We start from the raw sequence: 15,553 nt of genomic DNA on the forward strand, positions 1-15,553 counted from the left end.
TCCTGAAATTCTTTTTGTTGGTTCCTCAGCATACGAGTGTTTGGGGTAGTTGGATTTATAAAACCCGGTGAAAGTTGCAGCATGCTTTGTCCAGCAGGAGGATACCAGCAGTAGCTGTGTCAGCTCCTTCCTGTCCTTGGCTAGTATTTGCACTATCCTGGCAAGGGGAGGGCACACATAATGTGTCCTGAGGCACCATGTTTGAAGGAAGTTTGCCAGAAGTGGTTGCTAATGGGCATCCTACAAAAGGAATAACGGTCTGTCTGGTAAAGGACCAGTGCCCCGAAGGAGTCGCTGAAAATCTCTTGGTCCAATTTCCAATCACTCGCATTGTGTAGATATCTGAAATTCCAGTCTGACACTATATCAGATCTTTCTCAAATGTGTTCCGTTTTGACGACAATGCGCCTCTTCAGGTAGTTATGCAAGAGGTCTTTCTCCAGCATCTTGAATCTTGTTCCTCTGAGATGGTTTGCATAGCAGAATGATGCAGTGTTGGCTGTCTACATTTGTCTATTTGTTTCTTGGCTTGTAACTGTTTCGTGAAGGACCTCAACATGGGCTCACAGTTTTTGAAGCTACCCCCACACTGGGCATCCGTTCCTGCCTGTGGACACTGAACCACACTAAACTCTCCAACCTCAACTGACTCTAGTACCATGTCTGGAACTGGAACAAACACAGACCTGCTGTTCCAGGCTTTCTTGTGCTCGAGCCATCAGTGTAATGCCACTCTTGCTTTTTGAGGCAGAAGCATTTTCTGTGTCTAAGACTCATTCCTGCAAAGTTGTGCATTTTTGACCCTCTGAAGGACTCGATAATGCAATGGGCCTTAAAAATGACCTGAAAGGACAACGAAAGCCGTCATTTTACTCTTACCAACCACCTGAGCGAAAAAGGCCTGTTGCCAGAAGATGGATCGTTCTCCATTTTGGGAACATTCTGTTGAGGCAGCTTCAGATGAGCAGCCACCAGGTCAAAGTTGAAATCCACGACGGCCACCAGGGGATGCAGCCAAGATGGCTGCCTGCTTGTGAAGCTTTGTAGAGCCCTCTGCAACACTCGCTCTGAAAGGCGGCAACACGTACCCTCTTGGAGCGCCTGGAAATGGTGAAGCCTGAGATGCCCCGGGACTGTTCTGAAGAGACTGTCCACTAAGATTGGCGAAATGTGGCACCGCTCAAAGGCCAAAGTGGCACAGAAATGGTCCCTTCCCCCTTGTAGGCACAGTTGATAAGCAGTGGCAACATCGGAACCCAGTCCAGGAAGACTCCCCAGACCCAGGCAGCAAGTGAGGGGGGAGCAGATGATATGGGTCATAATCCAAGGCCACCGGAAGGAAGAAACCCTAGTGGCGGAGGGAAGGGAGTCGATGGGACCAGGACAAAGGATGAACACAGTGCCAAGAAGATCCTGCTAGAGTTGGGCACTGAGTCCCATAGTGACGAGGTGACTCTGGAATACCCTAGAGTGAGCTTGCCCTTGTGGGGTATACTTGAAGGGAAAGTCATCGACTTGGGGTGGCAGCTCAGGGGGACGACCTTAAAATTTGTCTGGATTTGAAGACCATTCGTATTAGCTCTCACACCCAGAACCTGACTGTGATAGCGGCCTGGGGTTTTTAGACCTGTGATAATAGGCTTGATTAGCTGGAAGGTGTCACTGCAGCAATTTAGGAACCAGAGCTTGGAGGTGGGCAACAAGGTTTGAATGGCCCAGGAAGAGAGCAATGCACCAGGTATGGGTGAAGGGGCAATAAAGAATGACGTTAAGGCCATCTTGGAGTAGATCGGGGGAATGAGAGCTGAGATTGGAACCAAGGTGGCAGAAATTAATGAGAATATGGGATGGAAGTACGACTGCAAGGGTTGCAAACCATTCAGTCCACTGTGGGAATTCTTGAAACGCAACTTGACTTGAAAATTTCATAGTTGGAATGGCAAAACAAAGAATTGTGTCATAAACTGGACGATATTGAAAATAGGGAGGGGCATAACCTTAGTTTCTTCAGTGTACAGGAGAAGCAACTACAGGCGATGTCGAAAAAGCTGATTCAGGACATGCTATGCCTGGCTGTCGAAAAGCTGATTAGGACATTCTATTTCTGGCTTGAAAGGTGGCGGTAGACCTGGCTGCACAACCGACAGAGCCCACAGAGCAGCATGTGGAGGGAGGAGACCCCGCTCGATTATAGTTCAGTTCCACTACTATGCGGAGAAGGCCCGGATCTTGAACAAGGCCAGAGAAATGGGCTCCTTTGACTATGGAAGCAAAGCGCCACTCTTACATGAATGCTGCGTCACAGAGGGGTGAGACATGGACAGGAATACCCTTTCTCTCTGTCCTTTAAGTGGGAAGGAATGAAATTCCAGGTTGTGACAGAGTATGATATTCAGAGGGTATCAGAACAACTGACCAAAGGAGAGGACTGACCGGAGGCCCTTGGCCCCTTAATGAAATGCAGACCGGAGGATCGAGCAATCGAAGATGGGCGGAAAATTCAAGAAGCTGAAGACACGGTCTCTGAGAAAACGACCAGCATGAAGTTTCGCGGGTCCTGTTCCTGGATGGGGACATGCACTGTTTTTTGTAGTAAATTGCATTGGGCAGAGCTGTGAATAATCCAGGGTCCTGTTAAAGAACTGGAGTGAAGGGGGGTCCCAGGATAGTTACCAGAGGATGGGGAGGAATAGAGATGGTATTCAGGATAGCTCCTCCCAGGTATGACATATATAAATTAAACAATAAGGGAGCTAAAATACAGCCTTTTTTAAGGCTGTTCTGGGTTGGAATCCATCTAGTTGTCCTTCCGGCCGATCTAAACAAACCTTTCCTCTGGTACCATTGTGCAAGTGGATAATAATTTTCAAAAGACCAGGGGGCGCCGGAGGGAGTTCCAACTGTGTAATCTAGTCCTAAGCCTGCAACGATCAACAGTGTCAAACGCGGCACTGAAGTCGATAAAGGCTGTGTACATAGGGAGTTTCTGGATCATCCATGCCTGTTGGATGGTGTTGACCAAGGATAAACTGTTGTCAGTAGTGTTGGAGCCCTTGTTAAACCCGGTTTTGTTTAAAGGAATAATGTTAATTAACTCTGTCCACTCCTCTAGCTCACTTAGTAAAACACGGGCAAAGATCTTAGCCGAGGCGTCTAACATAGCCAGTAGACAATAGCTACAAAGGTCATCATGGCTACCTTTCATTGGTACCGGGACGATTATGCTGTCCCGCCAAGAGGATGGTATGTGTGTGTGATACTCATACACCGCAACAACCTTTGTAAAGTATTCACCCAGAGTGCAGGATCCGTCTTGATAAATAAGTTTCAAATCCCATTGGGGTCAGGGACCCTTGAGGACTTACTGGCGGTGATGATACGGCTAATGTCATGCCTACTTTTGAGGAATATCCAGTTTGCAACATTCCCATCCATTGTGAAGTCTGACACGCCTTTATTTCCAAACACCTGTTCAACATGATATGATAGTTTATTTAAATAGCGCCTATACACAGTGTTTCAAAGCGCTTAAAGGCAAGGGAGGGAACAAGGGAAAATACAATGACATTCTTACAGGCCATGATAAGTAAGGATTTGAAATTAACTATCGTACTTGGTCTGACAACATTTCAGATAGTGCAAGAGCTAAGACCTAGATAAGGAAGGGAGGGGGGAGAGTGGGAAGGAAATGGAAACAGACAGGCGACTACCGTACTAGGCCTGACGACATTTCTGGTAGAGCTGGAGAAAACAAAAGGTGAGGGAGAGGGGTGCAGAAAGGGAGGAGAGGAACAAAACAAGCGACTATCTTACTAGGCCTGACGATATTTCAGATAGTGCTTAGGGCGGGGGGCAACTAAAGGGAGGGGGGTAGGAGACAGACAAGGTTGCTATCATACTAGGTCCAGGGACAATTCTGATAGAGTAAGTGCATAGAAGAAAGTAAGGGGAGGAGATAGGAAAAGGGAGAAAGGGAGAGGAGGAGAGAACAGAGTAAGCAGTCAAAAAGAGTGGCATAGCAAGAGGGGAGAGCGAATACAATTGCGGAAGTCAGTAGTAACATATAATATATATAATATAATATAATGTTGCAAGCCTACCCCTGAAGCTACCCAGTAGGCTTCAGGGTCTCCTTTAATAGCTCTGGTGGAGCTAACGCTGCCGTCTATGATCCTCCAAAACAGGCCAATATTATTTGTTAAAGGCGAATTGACTAAAGACCCGCCATCGGGAGCACTCCACTTCGAACTTATTTCATTTTAGCGTGTATTGATACTTACTTTTACCCTATGTGCATTTTCTATCGGGTTTAGTACCAAGCTGGACAGACTTCAAAGCTCACATCGTAGTGCTCTCTTTTTGTCTCGGGTGTCCTTTACTTAAGCCAATCCATTCCCTTTAGAAACAGAGCGCCCATTTGTGGAGCAAGACTTAATCCCCATACACACCTCCAAATTGAGTCGTAACCTTTTTGGCGTCCCCGCTAGTTAGTTCAATGTTAGTGGCAAAAATAGCACTAGGAAGTGTAGTTAGTTTAACTTGTGCCACCTGTGAGGCCTTACCAATAGTTTCATCGCTCCATGTTATCCGATTTAATATAGAGTTAACGTTCAAACAACCAGTGGTTACAGGACCGAAATGAACCGTCTGCAAGAACAGTCGAACCATGAGAGGAGACTGGTCACTCTCGTGGTGCTTGCAGACACACAGATCAATGGGGTTCAGAAGGCTGACGCACGTTCTGGCCCTTGGGCAGACCATGATTTAGTTATGGCACTGATGGGTGTACGAGAGAGGGAAAGGTTTAGGTGGAGGTGGTACTCCAATGGTTATCTTTTGAAGGACAAGGAGGTGGGCCAAACTACAGTTACAAAAATTGAGGAGCATTTTGAATTTAACAATACGTGGGAGGTCACCATGGCCACATTGTGCAAAGGGTTTAAGGCAACTATCGAGGGAGACATACTTGGGATAGGATCTTTAGAGAGGTGCAAGCCTATGTGAAAAGGAGTCCCTGAAAGAGTGGGAATCACCAGCATAAGCTTGACGAGGCTCAAAGATCTAAAGGCATGCAAAGCCGAACGTAGGATTCTTCTTGCGCATAAAACCAGTTGTACACTGCAATGCCTCAAGCAGCAATATAATGAGAAAGGGGAGAAAGCGGACAAGCTGTTGGCTTGGCATCTCTGGGTGGAAGCTTGATTGGTGAATGCCTTGCAGTCAGAGGAAGGGAGGTGCTAAAAGACATAGCTCAGACATAGCAGAAGAATTTAGGAAGCATTATGCCCACCTTTACACTTCAGATTGAGAAGAGGATCCCCAGCTTGAATTTTTTTTTTTTAGGGAGGTAAGAAAAAGCGGGGAAGGGGAGAGCCCTAGGCAGGTGTAGCTCATCCATAAAGGGCAAGGGCGCGTCAGCCCAGAGGCCCCCTCACCCGTTATGGAGGAGCCAGCAGAGTGAAACACTGAGTGCTCCCTCAGCTGCTTTTTCCAGCTCAGGGAGTACTTCTGGGCTGGCTGAACTGTCATAGATATCCAGTAAACGATACCATGCCTGCATATATTCACGTTGATTGCGTGAGCGTATTAGGCGCTAGGAGGACCAGAGGACAGGGATGATATATTTTTAGATCTCAAGTAAAAAATACCATGCCCGCCCCCTGGGCCGATTGCAAACTGTTGTGCTTTTTACCCAGTGTTTTTTAAAAGTATGTTCTAAAATGCAACATTTTAACCAATTATTTTTTTAAGAATCTGGGGGGGAGAATTTTTGTCAAAGAGCCTGTGTACTCTTCTCTCCATCTGCCGACAGCGGGGATCCATTTGTCAGTGAATTTCAGCGCCCCTCCAGGGCATGGATTGTCGAAGTTTACAAAAGGCCATCGGGCCTACTCCGCACCGGAAGATCCCTCTTTAAGCTCTGCAGCAGATGCAGCTGACGGAACATGTTTGTGGAGGACAAACACCTTCAGTGCCTCTACTGTCTTCATCCGGAGCACAAAGGAGAGTGCGAGATCTGCCTCAGCTTCTCCAAGAAAACGATGAAGGATTGACACAGTAGACTGGCGGCGTGGCTAAACTTGACTTTACTTACTTTACTTTAATTCATAATGCGCCGACCATGGACCCTTAGGCTTGAGGGCGCGACACACAAAAAGTAGCAAAAACAAAGCAAAACACAGGGAATAAACATAAATGAAGCCTCATAGCCGGTGACAGGTTATTAGAGTTGGGTAGAAACACTTCAAGAAAACAACAATGTTTTCAATTTCTTCCTGAGAATTTCGGTGAACTTTATGCCCCTCAAATTCTGCGGGAGGCCATTCCATGCTATCGGAGCTGCATACTGAAATTATCCCTTGGCGGCCCTTGAGGTTCTAAACCTTGAGATAGCCAGTTGATTCATATTGTTAGATCGCAGGATCTCACACAGGGTTTTTCTTTCAAATGTTCCTTTAGATACTCTGTCATTGATCTTGGTCGGCATTTCTGGCTGATGACCAGAAGACGAAACAAACATCTAGACTCGACAGGGAGCCAGTGCAAAGCATGTCTAGCCATTGAGACATGTTCTCTACGAGCAATTCTCGTGACTTCATGTACTGCTCCGTTTTGAGTCACCTGGAGCCTGTTAAGATCAACTTTATTGATGCCATATAGCAGACTACAGCAGTAATCTAGCCTTGCGCCAATAATTGCTCTTGCGATAGTTTCAGCACTCACTTGCGAAATGAAAGGTCTAAGGTGAGTCAAGAGCCTAATATAGTATGCAGATGAAGACACTAAGCTACTAACGTGCACATTCATGTTAAGGTGTTGATCCAAGATGACACCTAATGTCTTGACCTTCTTTGAAGTACAGATTTTGGAGTCCTAGATGCAAAAACTATCATAAACCGGCCCCCATTTTTGTAATGCGTTAGGAGTCCCAACCAACAACAGCTCGGTTTTATCTCTGTTCAGAGACAGATTATTTTGGATTATCCAGTTCTCAATAAGAGTATAAACTTTGTTCATAAATGCCCCATCTATCATGAATACCACCGATCAGGATGATACGCTGGGTATAATCGGCATAATTCTTAAACACCACTCCCTCATGCTCCAAGAAGGCAAAAAAGGAGCAGTAAATATGTTGTATAAACAGAGTGATAGGCAGGAACCTTGCGGAACGCCCATTTTAATGGTTATGGGCGCAGCCACTGCCTCCTAATGAAAGACTCTACTATCCCTGTTACCAAGGAATGAGGATAGCCACTGGACAGCAGAAGGTGAGAAATTGGCTACCTCCATCAATCGGGTGGACATAATGGAATGGTCCACCAGGTTGAAGGCCTGAAGGTCTCGCAACATCAGAATTGAGGTCTTTCTCTTATCCATTCTCACCCACAATCTCGACTTGAGCTACAGCAGAGCAGTCTCTGTTCCAAATCCCTGCCTGAAACCAAATAGGCGATTATATAAGATAGGAAATTGATTCAAGTGATCAAAGATTTGGACATATGCCCATCGATCCAACATTTTTAGCAAGAAAGGTGCATTAGAGATTTGTCTGTAATTAAGAAGATTGTCCACTGGTAGCCCCAGATTTTTATTAATGGGGGCAACCCAAGCCTTTTTCAGTTCCTGGGGCGCTAGGCTTTTCAAAAACGAGGCATTAAGACATTTGCATATAGCCTCAAGCAAAACAGGTGAGCTTGTCTTGATGTTAACTGCTGACCATGCATCATTCTTAAACAAGCTTGTTTTCAAGTGTTCCACTATTTTAGCGAGGTCTGAGACTGTTACGCTCTCCTGGTTCCCACAGGGACGTCGATCTGGACCGGCCTGGTGCCACGTAGAGCCGAGATGACTGACTGGACACCCCCACTCACTTCGTTTGTCGGCTCATATGAATATCTTTCTGCAAAGGAGAAAGGGAATTAACCTCCCGTAATTCGAGCGTTAACCCACCTTCCACTCCCGTTGTCTGCCCACTGACCACCCCCGATGTTCCCTCTTGTTCTCACCTGATGGTTTAGACAGGTGGGCTCTCCATCCTGCATCGAGCGCAGGGGCGCGTAGACGACCCGTTACTTCACTGGCGTGGAGGAATTGGTGAGTTCCAGTATTGACTCTAGGATCCAATAGTTTGTAAGAGTTCAAATGTCTGATCTTCACTCTTTCCGATTCCTTGTAGGTTGCCGACCTAACCACCACGATGAGTCCAGAGGGCAGTTGGTGAGAGTCTGGTAAGTCTATAGTGGTTTTCCCCTTAGGGGACGGGGTACGGTGAAGATGCAGAGTTAACTGCGCCGACCCGATATGAGGTGAGTACCCCCTGCGGTAAATCAGGTAAGTCTTTGGGGGGTTGCTTGTAATGTCCAGTGGTTTCCCCTTAGGGGCCGGGGTGAGGCGGTGATGCAGAGTTAACAGCGCCGACCAGAGATGAGGCAAGTACCCCCCATGGTAATCCGGTAAGTCTTTGGGGGTAGTTTGTATTGCCCTTTTGCACTCCCGTGCTCACCTGGCTTTTCTTGTCCCCTTCGATATCGGAGAGCGGTGTGGAAATGCTGAGCCTGCGATGGAGTGAGGAAAAGCTGCACTGGATGGTGAGTGCAGTGCGGTGCTGGGAGGCGCGTGACGATGCGCGTGCGATGACTCCTTCAAGATCTACGGCGCGATGGATCAAGAATTCAGGTAAGGTTTCAAGTTTGAACCTCTCCTTCTTTCTTTTCGTTTCCAGATGGTCTAGGACTGAAGCGTGCGTGGCTGAAGACTGGAAGATGCTGGAGGCACGGTGAGCGTTACGCTGCTGAATGCAGAATAACGCGAAGCACGTGTGGCTGTCCGGGCATGGTTTAAATAGCCTAGGAAGAAGTCCCAGGTAAGTATTCTTCCACAGCCCCCACCCGAGAAAAAAGTAGTCCCTTAGGTAAAATAGTCCCTCCTAAGCCCCATTTGGCTTGTGGCTTCGTGCAGCATGATCTGCACCAGGTGAGTATGCAGCATGGTCTGCATTAGGTAAGTTTTCTGTAATGAGCCTGGCGCCCATGGCGCCAGGACTGACTTTATCCTTATGAGCCTGGCGCCATAGGCGCCAGGACTGCACCCAAGCAGCCCCTAACTGGGGTTTTTGGGCATGCTTCAAATGGCGTGATGCCTGCTTCCGGGGTTGCTGGGCCTGGTCTGTCTTCCCGGGGGCAGGCATCATGACAGAGACTGAGATGGGAGAGCAACTGAATTGGGGAATGGGAGGGCATCTAACAAACTCGCAGCTCTCCTTGTCTCGTGGTGCCTTATGAAGACCCTCTTTTTTACGATCAATGTCTGCCTTGATTCCATTCAACTTGCCTTGCATGGCATCCTGAATACCAGTACACCAAGCCGTATCCTTAACTATTGGGCCCGAATCAAGGATAGGCAAGGATTTTTGCTCCTTAAGGATTTTAAACAACTCCTTCTCATCCAAGAGCACGCTTTCAATTATCAAGTCGAAGGAATTTTTCTTGGCCTCAATGATGGCTAATTTATATTCTTTGGTGGCCCCTTTTTAAGCTGCCAAAGTTGAAGGAGTAGCCTTATGTTTCCAGGTATGGAACAATTTGGGAGCAGATGCTTTAAGACCTTTCAGTTCTGGCGAGAACCATGAATTATATTTTTTAACTTGCTTGCAGTGTCTATTTTTTAAAGGTGAAGAAAAAGAGGGGTGTGTCCCGATATGAAAAATAATAAAGTGTCAAAGTTTAATGAGTCACTGTAAATTGTCTCAAGAAATGAAGAGGAGGGGGACACTCTATACACTGTGTTAATGGTTTACACCTGGTGTAATGTCCTCATATTGGGTCTCTGACAAAAGAGCTATAACACACTGCTCTGAGTCCTTGGCACTTGTCACTTGTCTAGGTTTCGCATTTATTATTTCTGGTAATTAGGCTTATTGCAACAAATTCATATATACATAGAGATTAATAACAAACTCATAAAATGACATGCAGCAAGAGTCGGGAAGTTTAGAAATGTAAGAATGAAAGTCAAAACAGTAAGAACTAGCGTTCAAAGCAAATTGTTAGCAAAAAACAGTTTGTATGGCGTAGTTGTCACATTTAGTTTAACAACATCTTTAGACCATAACCTTGTCTGTAGACAACATAAGGTCTCTTGTTGAATCAATGAAGATTTGCAAATCGTGCAGGAAGAGACTCTCCTTTTGGCTGTAATCAGTACAATAAGGAGCTAATGTCTTATTCAAGAAATTATATGTGATTTAGAAAGTCTGTGTCGGTTGGGTCAACTCGGGGGCAATGTAGCACTCTGCCATGGCCCTAGGGGCATGTGTGTGGTGAGGACATACAAGTGAGACAGACGTGAAAAGAGAGAAATCTGTGCACACATACCCTGAATACATCTAAGTATACTGTGCACCACAGAAAGCCTACAGTGTAATGGAACCGCTACACTGGATGGTGTGCCCCTACTCTGTCAGGGAATGGGGGTATATAAAGCTGAAGAAAGAGGCTTTTTTTAAAGGTGCCAACGTGTTAGAAATACCATCTAGGGTAGAAGATAGCCACTGTGCCAACTCAGCGGTAGAGTTAGCGACAGAGCAATTCACCATTTCTGAACACAAGAAAGATTCAATCCTCTCAAGAGTAAGATTCTTAAGATTTCTGGAGTAGAATTGAAGAGGCTTCCCGCATTTCCTTTTAAGAGGGAAAACTGCCTGCACTGTAAAGTTCATGAAATAGTGATCCGACCACAGGCACGGATGCTTTCAGAATTGACATTGAGCGTGGAGACCCAGTCCAGGGTGTGCCCCTTACAGTGTGTAGGGACATGAATTATGTTCAAACCCTAAATTGGTTTAACACAACTCTAAGTCGAAAGCGAGCTTGTCATGTTCGTGTCCAAGCCACAAGTTAACATCCCCTAATATTAAAAAGCTGGTGTTTAATTTCAATGAAAGAAGAAGAAAATTAGTGGGGACAGCTGAAAAATCCCCTTCTGCTGAAGGGGGCCTATATATCAATAAGACATTAAGAGAGGATTCTGCGTTGAGTCCTATTTTTACGAATTTAGTTTCCATCCCTTCTGAGAGCTGGCCATTTATCTCCCAAATGGTAAGTGATGCTCTAAAAAACGCCAATCCTTAACCCCCCTCCCCCTTCCATCCGGTCTGTCCTTTCGTATCATAAAATACCCGTCGGGGATGGCAAGATTCAGAGATGCCAATGCCTCCGCCCCGTGCCCCAAATAGGGTTATGCCTGACTCAGGACCGGCCGGTCCGAGGAGTGGGCTTCTAAGTCCTTTGAGGGCGCCTCATCTGTGGGAACCCAAGACTAGGCCAAGCACTGCAAGTCCGGTTCCATCGGGTACGCCACGCAAGCGGTCCTGCGATGGGCAGGGTTGAAACAACGTCTCCATCCGCCTCCATCGTCAGCCAGCGATCGAGCTCCTCCCTAAAATAAAAAATTGTCCAACACGGCTAAGCTGCGGCAGAAACCTGAGAAGCCCAGGATGGAAAAAATGGCGGCTGACCTGCACAAGATGGCCCAGGTTGGGCAGGAGACATATTCAGCGATTGAGCTGGTGGCAGCTGCTCTCTCGTAGATCAAAGGGGCTGGCCCGTGAAGGTAACCTCTACTGCTCCCCGGTTATCCCCGCCTCCGAGGCAAGAGGAGTCAGTGAGGGTGGTGGCAAAGCCTGCTGGCACGCCGGAAAACAGGATGCCGTCTCTGAGCGCTTCACGCAGTCCTCAGGGTGCCAAGAGGGGGGGTGATGAAGTCCCAAGCCTGCCAGAGGCCATGGAATTTTCATCCAAGGACAACGAGGACCTGGAGTCCCTGCACATGGTCCACGAGGACAACTGCGGCAACGGCGATGAAGGTGCAGGGCCTAGAGTTCCGACCACGTCAGCCCTGCTGAGAGATGTATCCCTGGACAACCTATCGACCCTATACAAGTTGGTGTCAGAAATCCAGAAAAGGATGCCGCCGGCCCCAGTCCATGCGGCCCCCGATCAGCCGCCAGGTAAGAAGAGGAAGCACAATCCGCCCCCCTCCACCTCTTCGTCAGGTGCCCTCCCCCCCATTAGACATGGGAACAGACACTGTGACGACCAACGATATCGTTGCAGCGGGCGGATTGCCACAACCGTGAGCATCTGTCAGGGCATGCCAAAAGCTCCCACGTGTAATCCTGACAACGTAGTGAAGTTATAATTTCTTCCCAACAATGTGACCCACTGAATGCTTAAACATGCAGAGGGGAACTACTGATTGAAAGATGGATGGATGGATGGATGGATGGATCCCACGAATCACCAAGCTGTCAGGAAACAATGTACACGCTGACCAAAATGACTTTACTAAGTCTAATCTAAAGATCAAACCAAAACAATACAGACCTGTGCAATATGTGCTGGTTCTTCGGATCAATAACTCTGAAGGCACTGGCAGGTGGTTCAACAAATACTAACAGTAGAAACAAGAATAGGATTAGTCCCAGGCTCAAGATCCCCTGAGCTCCAGAACCCCTTATAAGTGTGCTTACCGTGGAATCGGGAATGTTTAGAGAGAATATGGATGAAGACCCAAAGTAAGTTAAACGCAACCAAAAATGTGAAGAGGAAAATAAGTCTTTCCCACGTAGCGTGCGTTCGCGTCCTTTGTAGGTATCGGGTAATAAAATCGCAGCAAAAATGTTACCGATAAATAAAATTGTGGCAAAAATGCTGTGGTTTGACTCAGTAAAGGTGTACCCCATTATACCATTTAAGGGGAACAGGGGTTGCGGGGGTGTCTCCCTCTCCCCTTAAATGGTATAATGGGTCCATGGGTTGCGGGGGTGTCCCTCCCATCCTTTACAGGATTTTGGCTGCAAAACCACTACATTTTTTCTGCGATATTTTGTATTCACATTCATTTTTGCTGCGATTTTAAGACATGGAACCGATTTGTAGAAAGGTGAAGAGGAAAACTTCTTTCTCACGGAGCGCGCCTTCGAGTCTACAACTCCAGTGAGGACAAGTGAAGAGGAAAACAGCTTTCCCACTGAGCATGCAATCACGTCCTCACTGGAGTTGGTGTCAAAACTAAAAGGTAAGGCTGGACGGAACCTGGTAGAACAAGTTGGGGGGAAAAAGGCAGAAGAAATGAAGAAACCCTGCTCAGGTAAGGACTGACAGAGCAATAACCAAAATACCATGAACGGAAGGTACGCCACAGAATACCTTCTTCCAATAGAGCGATGCAAAACGTCAAGGCAAACAAGGGAAATCCAAATAGCAGGTCGGAGTCAGGATGGGTCGAAATTCCAAGAAAACTGAATCAGAATCCAAAGAGGCAGGCAAAAGGCAAAACGTAGACACGAAGCAGAGGTTGGTTACAAGAAACAACAATTACCAAAAAACAGAAGTCGAAAGTTTGTTCAGAAGCGAGGAGCCGAGCGCAGGAAGGGCTGATGAGAACAAATAAACGTGACCTTACGCAGCTTACCCAAATGTAAGGGACGCCACCATGGCCGTTTCGATGTCCTGGCTTTCCACTGAAGAGTTTTCTTAAAGGGAAAGCATGCCAAATTACTGAAAACTGAAGGCGCTTAGAATGAAGCCTTGTTTTACCAGTGTCTTGTAGTGGATTCCTCTTGCGTGTGTGCGCCACCAGATCGTGACAGTGTCCCCACCAGATGAGGTGGGGTTGTTTCATTCCATGGTCGCCAAAGCATCCAAGCTTTTTCAGCTTACACCTGAGGAACCCAAGAAAGCGGGTTTCCTGTACCAAAAGCGGGAGGCCAAGAGGAAGACCATCATGGCAGTACCCCTCCTGGACAGCGTGTGGGAGGAGGGCCTCTTAAAGAATCCTTGCCCGGCTACGGCCATGTGGGATAGACTGTAGAAAAAGTACCGGGTGCTGGAGTCCACACCCACGTATCTACAGTCACAAACATGACTCTGTGGTTTCAGTACCCATGAGGAAGAGGTCGTCGAACCCTTCCTAGTCATCCACAGTCCCTCCGGACAGCGAGGGGAAGAAGTTGGATGCCATGGGGAGGAAGGTTATTTACGCTGTGGCTTCGACCATCAAGGTGGCCAACGCACCTATCGATCCTGGCCAGGTATGACAGGGAAATGTGGTACAGGCTGTGCCAGATTCTGGAGTTCCTTCCCGACAACAAAAAGGATGGAGGCGATTGACCTCTTCCAGGAGGGAGAGATGATTTCAGACCATGTCATCACAGTGGTGCTGGACATCGCCAACGCAGGGTTCCCGCAAATGGGGAATGGGGTCTGCTTCTGGCGTCAAGGCTAGGTCATGAATTACCACCAGGAGGTCCAGACAAGGGTATGGACATGCCCTTCGATGGTGATAACCTCTTTGGGAAGGCCGTCAAAGAGTCCTTGCAGGCCATCAAGGCAGATACAGAGATGGCCCATGCCCTGCGCACTCCTTTCGCGCCTCCAGAGGAAAGTCTGGCAGGTTCTCCTTGTCATACCGCCAGCCCTCTAGGTCCAAGACCCAGGAGGTCTTCAGAGGCCGTTACAAAGCTTCCAATGGAGGTGGTCAGCGCCGTCATCTCCCTCAAGGCGGGATGGCGACCCTGAAGCAGGACTGAACCCACCAAGATGTTGGCCACCCACCCATGCAGCCTGCTGGTAGGCTGGCTGATGGGATTAGTCAGCGAGTGGGAGAAGATCTCCGACAGATGGGTGCTGGACGCTCTTGCCCACTGACATAACCTAGAGTTCCAACACAAATGTCCATGGATCCTTCCGGTGGCCCGGCAGGAAGAGCACATTCCTCAACTTGCTTTGAAAAGTGGCAATAGAGCTGGTTCCAAGATGACTCGGGTCTCTGGAGTCTATTCCAGATGCTTTTCAGTCAAAAAGAAAACCAGGGGCTGGCAGCCCATTCTAAACCTGCAGCGTCTCAACAAGTACCTCAAGTCCCAAAAATTCTGGATGGTCACGTCGCAGCACATGCTAAGCCAACTGGAGGAATGAGACTTCTTGACGTCGCTGGACCTGGAGGACGCCTACTTCCACGTCCCCATTCACAAGAAGCACTGAAGATTCCTATGCTTTGTGGTGCAGGGACAGCACTACCAGTTCAAGGCCATCACCTTCGGCTTGAAGTCAGCCCCGAGGGTGTTCACAAAGTGCCTGGCCCATATGCGTCTGCCAGGGATACACGTGTGCCCGTAACTGCATGACTGGCTCATGCGGGCAAGTTTGTGAGAGTTGGCCGTCGGACACACAGACGACCGTCCAGCTGTTGACGGATCTGGGATTCTCCATCAATTATCCGAAGTCCTGCTTGACGCCATTGCAGAACACACTGTTTCTAGGAGCCAGGCTCAATACAGTCTCCTACCTCTGAGGAGAGGGCTGCGGCCATTCTGGGAAAAGTGCGGTGACTGTTGTCACTGAAGACGCCATGGTGCGGACCATCAAGTTGCTTCTCGGCATGATGTCATCTTGCATCTACCTTAACCGGCTCTGCAGGTTACGCATGCAACCTCTTCAGGAGTTCCTGGAAGCTCGCTGAGTTCAGGTGTCTGGAAGCTTCGTGGACA

The 15,553-nt window shown here is 47.8% G+C and overlaps 1 protein-coding gene across 12 annotated transcripts in view; it reads left to right on the forward strand.

Annotated features, from left to right (window-relative positions):
- Positions 1 to 15,553, forward strand: part of AGFG1 (ArfGAP with FG repeats 1) — a 1,171,945-nt gene that overhangs the window by 879,386 nt on the left and 277,006 nt on the right. The window lies entirely within an intron of this gene.

This window comes from Ambystoma mexicanum, chromosome 10 (genome assembly GCF_040938575.1).
Source record: "Ambystoma mexicanum isolate Mex_15411 chromosome 10, UKY_AmexF1_1, whole genome shotgun sequence".
NCBI classification, from domain to species: Eukaryota; Metazoa; Chordata; class Amphibia; order Caudata; family Ambystomatidae; genus Ambystoma; species Ambystoma mexicanum.